Consider the following 8,519-nt stretch of genomic DNA (forward strand, 5'->3'; position numbering starts at 1 on the left):
TATCAGGAATTTTAATTACTTCCCAGAGGAAATAATATATCATATAAAAACAAATTTTAAGAATATTTTTTGTCTTATACATGATTATTTTTTCCCCAGTATATGCCTATAAATGCTTAATTACAAACTCATGGATACAGATGTTCTCCTAGGATTTAAAATTGAAGACAGGTTGTTCTCCTTTTTTTGTTCAGTTTATTCTAATCTTAGTTTTTATCCAGTAATTTGACAAAGATTTAAACATTTTTAAAAAAATTTCTTTCTCTTTTCTTTATTTTTAAAATAAGAGTGCCTACAGAGTTCATTATTCAATCCAGTCAGAATAATATTGAATGATTTTGGATTATCTATATGTTAGAATTTTTCTACTATTTCATCAAAAGTTGAATTTATCAGTCTGGACCTGAATTTTCCAAAAATAATTCCTATGAGGAAAATAATTATCACTAGGCAAATATTTTGCCTAATTCACTTTTATTTCATAAGTCTGTCATTAAAATTATTATAGCCTCCAACTGGCTAGGCCCCTGCCGTCATTGCTGAGCTCCCCTTTATGGGGCCCTGCAGCAACCCACGCCTGGGGCTCCCTGAGGCAGAGTGACTCTCCCAACCCCTTACGAGGAGGAAGAAGAGAAACCTGTGGCATGACAAGCTCTCCTATACCAACTTGGCCATGATCGCTATGGTGATCCTGGCTTACCTTCCTGCAGGCTGAAGCTGTCCCAAATCATCTGTCAGGTCCAGGCTGTGTTAGCCTTCTTCAGGGACAACTACGAGGGCAAGAAGGACTCCATCCACCACAACCTCTCCCCCAACCGATGCTTCCACAAGGTTCCCAAGGATCCTGTGAAGCCCAAGGCCACGGGCAACTTCTGGGCTATCGACATGAGACTGATTCTGGCTGAAGCACTGCTTCTACAAAACACAGCCCTGTGCCGGTGTGGGCAGAACAGGGGCGTACGGTGGCCTTCCCCAAGGACCTGGGCCCCTATGTGCTTCATGGACAACTTTACTGACTGCTCAAGCCTCCCAGGCCACCTAGTCTTCAACTGCTGCCCAGCAACGTCTTCAGCATAAAGTCTCTGCTGGGGGACCCCAATGGGGGAGCCCCACGGAGCAGCCCAGGTCGGGCAGATTCCCTTCCAAGTAAGGAGGAGGTGGTGCCCACATCACCAAAGCCCTCTTAGAGGCCTCTGTGGCCCTCTACCCCCTCCCCAGGGCCATGAGAGTGGAAGGGTAGACTTCCCATGGGGGGAAGCAGCAGGCCCTTGATCCTCTGCCCTGAGTCCAGAGCCTGGCCCTTCCACTTACTGGAGGGTAACTTTGACCAGGGGGGGACTGTCCACTGTGGGTCACAGGGCATCACGTTGGGAGCAGCTACCCATCTCCTACTTTCCCTTATAAATCCTCAATGTGGTAATGCCCTTGGCCCCTCTACTACTTACCTCCTGCCCCTGGTGTCCACCGTCAACCAACCCAGCCTACTGAGGAGTGGCCCCTGAAACCCATGGACCCCCAGGCCTTCTCTGGCATCTAGATGCCCTCTTCCAGGGGGTGCCACCCAACAAGAGCATTTATGATATGTGGGTTAGCCACCTCCTCTCCCCTTGTCCAGAACTGGTTGCTCCCACCTCAGGCTGGCACAGCCAGTGAGGCTCCAAGGCTGAGGCTGCTTTCCTCTCCCAGACTTATTCCCCTGCTGCCATTCACTTACTGAGGGGAACCAAGGACAAGAGGACAAAGAAGTGTGGCTACAGTGGCCTTGAAACACCAGGAACCAGCCATGCTGAGAGTCCACAATGTTTATTGGATTACCCACAAAGGGTTGTGTCCACTTGGGCACCACTCTGGCCTTGATGGTCAGTCAGCTGTCTTCTATCCCTAGAAGCAAGGCTGCAAGGAGTGGAGCTGCTTGGAGTAGGCTTTCCTGTCCCCTTCCTGATCCCACCGCCTCTGGCCCTCTGGCTATCCATCCATCTATCCATCACCATCTGTTACCTTCTCTATCCTGGCTCAGGGGTTGGGGGAGGGAGAGCTTAATGGCAGCTCCAGCCTGAAGTCTTATCCTCCCTCAACTGTCAGGGAAGGACAGAGCACTTTTTTTAGGAAAGGGCATAGGGAGCAGAGGCCCTACCTGGGTTTGGTAGTGTAGTGAGGAAGATAGCAGTAAAGGAATGGGCCACACACACACAAAAAAAATTATTATAGTGGGAATTAAAATAAGTCAAAAGAGTGGGAGAAAATATGAGTTAATGAATATCATTTTGTTACTCCTGAACTTCTTGCTAAGAACTCTATACCATGACTAATGAGGACTTCTGTATCTGTGAATACTTGTTTTGATGTGCTACTGGAAAACATTTGTTCATATTTTCATTTATTTTAAAAGCCTATTGTATGGGATAATGATTAGACCTTAGATATTCTCTCCCTATCTCCTTTAAAAATAAGAGATCATATTAAATGAAGACATGAATTTTACTTCAAAACTTTGATAGATTTTCTGATGATAAAGTCAAATTTAAATGTCTTGCAAAATAACCAACATGGCAGTACATTTGTTTTCATAATGCAGAATTCCCAATGTGCATACAATTACCACGGTTTTTACGATTGAAGTGGTGCAAACAGGCAGTGAATCTGTCCTGTAATCTCCAAACATGCTCCCTGGGCCTTTCGTCAAAGCCATCTGGACATGATGGCAGTGTCCTATTTATTACATACAAACGCCTGGATCCTGCCGATGCATAAACAGTAATTAAACACACAAGCCAACCGTGCATGCCAGATTGTCAAGAACTATCCTTTGAGTATCTTTAACTTTCCATGCCAATGAGCTGATTGAGAAATTGGCTGGTGATTAAAGATTAATGATTTATGGTTGCAAGTGAGGTTCATTTGTTGCTTACTGAAATATGTTTGACAGAATCTTTATGATTTTTCTCAAGTCCACAGTCTTAGACGTATTTATTCTTAAGAAAATATCTCAATTGATTTCAAACATGAAGCGCTATCATATAAAATATGGAATATTTTAATATTTAATTATCATAGAGAATGCCTCTTTTGATAAGCAAATTTACCTTTTCTGCTTTTAAATATAACTTTAACACTTTACACATTGGAGAGAGAAGCTATTTAGGTGGGTTTTTTGTTTTTTGTTTGTAATTCATATCTTCTCTGGCTAGTCATAGCCCTGCTTACAGCAAAGAGGCATGATAGATAAAAGAAGAAAGGCAGTGGGGGCAGTTACAAAGAAGCTTGGCTTTACCATTGGCTAATTAACATTTTACCTATTAAAGATTTCAGATTTTTCAGAATTTCTTGATACCCAAGAGAAAGCAGGTGTTGGTAGCCTTATTCATTTCGGTGTAAAAATAAAACTATAGATATCTCTGAGGGTTAGCAAGCAGGGAAGGGGAGTGCTCTTAACTTATGTCTCAGTTTAGAGTAGGTTCTTGAGTACTACAGCCTTAGAGATTTGGAAACCTGCTAATTCACACCTAACAACACAGCACACAATTTCCTTTCTAAATCCAGTAATGGATAACTGAAAATATGACGACCCCTTCACAATCTTACTGCTTCTATAAATACAGAACTAAAGTAATTTATAAAGCTGTTAAAATTATTTCTGCCATTAAAGTCCACAGTACATTCCATCATTGCTGTAGTAGCCTGACTCTGAACTTCTCTGAGTCAGCAAAGGGAATGGAGGATGATGAATGGTGATGACTGCTGAGCAATGTCTGGGTTAGATGCCTGCTGGGCAGGAAGTCACTTCTTCCAATACTAATAAGCTTGTCTTCATTGACTGTTTCTTTTGACCTATGGACCTACCCTTCTACTATTTTTTATTTGTTTGTTTTGTTTTGTTTTTTATTTTTGTTTTTGTTTTTTTCCCTCTTTTTGGCTGGAGAGGCTAAGCTTTAACAGTCATATCTCCTGTTAACTTTTCCTTAAAACTCTTAACATCAACTTTTTTTCATGGTTTCATTTTGTCTAGTACCTTTATGTAAATGTTTGTGTATGTTCCTGGTTTCCACATGAACTGCATTTTTTTCAAGAGGTAGGTGTTTGCTGTGAGTACCCTCAAAACACGGGTAATTTTTAAATTCTTTCTGGTTTTACCTCTATATTGATGCACTGTTTGACCAAGACCATTACTGAAAAGTGATTAAGAATTGCCTTGGTTTCTCTACTCAGCTGGGATGAATGTAAACACAGATTAGATAAGGTCCACTACCAAATTAGGGTGACTGCTGCTTTACTGAACAGATTTATATTTTCTTAACAATATCCATAGCTTTCTGAAATGCTATTGTTTTGTCTTTTGTTTCCACTCAACTCTATAAGGTGAATATTTTTCTGGGCCCAATTTCTCACTGCGAAACAGAAGGAGTATTTCCCTAGAGACACCAGACAGGAGCCTGCCAGTAAATCAAATGTGCAGAGAGAAGCCAATGCATTAGCTAAATGGCTCACTCCCAACACAGCTCACATTTATTTCCACCATTCAAATTTCTGCTTTGGCAGAATTTTCAATGATTACATGACCTAGACCTTAATGGTACTGTCCATTTATTGAAATCATAAATTATAAATGCCGACTCCGCAGTCTAAATTAGTGATTTAAACTAATTCTAGGAAAAAAAGAGAAAATTCATATAAAGAAGGCAGCGAGAAAAGTAAACAGCATAGATGTTTGCCATAATGCAACCAGGTAAATTGCCCAATCTAACTGATTCAGACTCTTTTACTTTAAATATCAATAAAATAAAAAGTGGAGAAATTATTACTTATTGTCTAGATGAAGAACTGCCCCAAAAGACCGACTGTAAACTGAAAATGGATGTTGCTAGTCCAGGATTATGCTAATGATTTACATAAATATGATTCAAGAAATAAAAGAGGGGGAAACAAAAATCAAAATCAATAAACTTCTCAGAGTTACTGTTGGTAAAATATATTAACAACCTTACTAATACTCATGTGTTTTAGCCCCAAAATTTATTTTCCAGGATTTTTTTCCTAAGAAATCATGGATATTATCAAATATTTGAATAAAAGGATGAAAACATATGGATCTTTGAATATGAAAGAAAATTGGAGACAACATAAATGGCAAACAATAGCCATTCCAATGATGTTTTTCAGATATGTATAATAATATACAGGAAATAACAATTTTAGCTATAAGAATAGGTTAGAATGTATGTTGTATATTTTCGTTTCTGTTGAACGTAGGAGACAGGGAGACAATTTTAAATCCTAAATGTTAGTAACCACCACCATTTATTAAAGGTAGGTCTTTAGAGAGGTCCTTTAAAGTTTTTTAATTTCCCTTTGCAGACTGTGCATATAAGATACTGAAGAAATGAGAAGGTGAGAAGATGGGGCTCCTTGAGAAAGTGTGTCTACACTGTGTGTGCATGTGTGTGTAGAGGGGCTAAGCGAATTCTGGGTGTCCCAATGTTATTATAAGAAGACAACAATACGGTTGGTGGCAGTTTTATGGATGCAAGAGAAAAGAAGAAGAAAATTAAGTGGAATGAAACCTTTCTGATAAGAAAAGATGACTAAAGAGACCTATAGGCAGGGTCTTCAGTCCTTGATAAGGTTATTTGCAGTTGCACAAATCTTCTCTGGCTATAGCAAAATGGTGAACCTCTTCCTGAGATCCACTGTTATTTAAACCTGTTCACTATCTATGAACATTGTGAACACTGGCCCCTTCCTGGTTCACTTTCTATTGTCTTTGTCGTTTGTTATATTAACATAAATATATATCCCTAGATTTTCTAAATTTTTTTCACTATTTTTATCTTTAGTACAGCCAAAGAAAACAACTCTGATTAATCACAGTTGGATAAGATTAATGGTAGATGTTTAATGGATATTCTGAAGAGTCCAATTCCCTCTCTGTCTTAGCTTTCCATTTATGAATAAAATGTGCTCATTATTCTCATAGCACTTTGTGCACTTAGAGATGGATAACAGAATAGAGATCCTAATAGTAGATGATAAATAAATCATGTTTTCTTTCCCTTATGACTTAAAAAAAATCTGATTTAAAAGTACAAGTTCTTCTTGAAGAAGTGGTTGAAATATTTTGTAAGTAGTCTATTGTAATCCTGCCACTTAATTTAACAGATGAGCTAAGCAAGAGCCAGGGATATCAATCTCAGCATGTTGTGAACTGACTCACTGGCCTGATGCCCCAACTGCTGCCCGGGGTCTGCTTTTACTGGAAGGCGTCTCCTACAACTCTGAGAAAAGGTTGATTTACTCAGAATGCTTACTAGGGAGAGCATAAGCTCAGATGTGTCTCTGTCTTTATTTTCATGCTTATGACTTCAGTTGTTAATCTATACTCTATTGTGACAAAACATGGAACTGAACATACATTTTAAATGGAAGTACCTATTCATTTGAGTTCAGAGAGCACAGACTGGTTAGAGAAGCTTCGAGCTCACCTGAGTCCTTGTTGTATGGTGGCTCACCAGAGATGGGTGCAGAGGCCAGAGATCTGAACAGCTTGGGGTCTTATTCCTGTATCCAGCTCCAAGCAAAGATGCTTTGCCTTTAACAGTCTTGTATAGTTCTCTTATTATTTGTACAAAGGATTCAGTAACTTAAAATTAAAAACAAAAAACCAAATACACTTTCCCAGAGCTAATGTTAGGGCTACAAGCCTAAATCACAGTACATGGAGAGTTTATTTGCTTGAATTACACAGGGATGAAGGACTCTTTCAGACATTAATAATTTGAAACAATTATACATACTGCTCTGCATTTTAAAAAATTTATAGCTTTTTAGAGAGAGAAAGAAGGGAAGAGAGAAAGAGAAACATAGATTAATTGCTCCACCCATCCATGCACTTACTGGTTGATTCCTGTATGTGCCCTGATAGGGGATAGAACCTGGAACCCTGGCACATTGGGAGGACTCTCTAACCAACTGAGGTACCCAGCCAATGTACTCTGCATTTTTCTATTGCTCCAAAATAAGCATGTATTACTTTTATCATAATAAAATAAAATGTTTAAAAACATTCCTCTGTGAGGTCAGTGTAGGGCCTTGTTCTCACAGAAGGAAGTTCTTGGCACAGAAAGGAAGTGTCTGGCTGTGTATTCCCAGGTGCTCAGGCTTCTTCCATTCCCCATTACATGGACACAACACCCTGACTCCCTGAGTCTGTTTATTTTTTTCCTGCAGAAAGACTGATTAATCCCACTTTCACGTGGTATCTTACTTTTTACATTTGACAACATATGTTCAAGACGAGAATACTTTCACTTCCTCCATCACTACTATGGTGGTCCAGACCCCAGCCTTTTCTCACCTGAACTACTTCAGTAATATTCATCTATGCTTTGACCCCAAAATGTATTCTTTTTTAAAATATATTTTTTATTTTTCAATTACAGTTGACATTCTATATTATATTAGTTCCAAGTGGTTAGACATTTATTTCCTTACGAAGTGATCCTCTGATCGTTTAGTACTCCCTTGACACCGCACAGGGCATTACAATATTATTGGCTATATTCCTTATGTTGTACTTTACATCCCTGTGACTATTTTTATAACTAACAACTTATGCTTCTTAATACTTTCATTTTTTCCACCCAGCTCCTCTCCCCTCTGTCAGCCATCAGTCTGTCGAGTCTGTTTCTGTTTTCTTTGTTCATTTATTTGGTTTTCCAGATTCCACTTATTAGTGAAATCTTCCGACTTTTTTGCCTGACTTATTTCACTCAGCATAGTACATTGCTTGGCAATGAAAAAGACTGAAAACTTACCATTTGTGACAACATGGATGGACCTACAAGCTATTAAGAGAGCAAACAGAATGAGCCTCTAAAAAGAAATCAGATTATGTCAGACAATGCTCAGAAATAACTAGAGGTTTCCCATCTCAGTCATAGTGAAACTCTGTAGTCTCCCCACTGTCCCTCTGCCCATGCATTTCTGGTCTCCATACTTATCTCCATCACAACTGCATGCTCCTAACTGCAGGATTTTGATCATACTGTTTCCATCCTGAGAATGTTCTTCCCCTAGGAATTTCTATGACTCATCCTCTCAGTTCCTTCACATATTTGTTCAAGTAACATTTTCAAAGTGAAGAATTGTCTACCCACTGTATTTAAAATTATAATTTTGATTCCTGCAGTCTTTATCATATTTTCTTAATTTATTCCTTAATATAATTATCAATTTCTGGCTCAATATATATTGTGTTCTTGTGTTGTTTTTGTTCCATTAGAACAGTTTAATAGGAGCACAAGGTCAATTTGACTGTTTTCTTCATTAATGTCAAAGTGAAAAGACTTTTAAACATACAGAGTAGGGGGAAAATCAAGATGGCAGAGGTGTAAGTGGAAGTCACACTGACTTCCTCCCAGGCCAATTTGGAATTACAACTAAATTGTGGAGAAATCACCTGGAACAAACAACTGAATAATAGCAAGAGAGAAGCCTTATAACCTCGGACAGACAGAAGAATCAGT

At 39.0% G+C, this 8,519-nt stretch overlaps 1 pseudogene; it reads left to right on the forward strand.

Moving 5' to 3' along the window:
- The first annotated feature begins 553 nt into the window (after window positions 1–553).
- LOC129088165 (forkhead box protein H1-like) lies at window positions 554–1,653 on the forward strand (annotated as a pseudogene).
- The last annotated feature ends 6,866 nt before the right edge of the window (window positions 1,654–8,519 follow it).

Source organism: Pteronotus mesoamericanus, unplaced genomic scaffold, assembly GCF_021234165.1.
Source record: "Pteronotus mesoamericanus isolate MK-2021 breed Mesoamerican mustached bat unplaced genomic scaffold, CSHL_Meso_final scaffold_54, whole genome shotgun sequence".
In the NCBI taxonomy this organism is placed as follows: domain Eukaryota; kingdom Metazoa; phylum Chordata; class Mammalia; order Chiroptera; family Mormoopidae; genus Pteronotus; species Pteronotus mesoamericanus.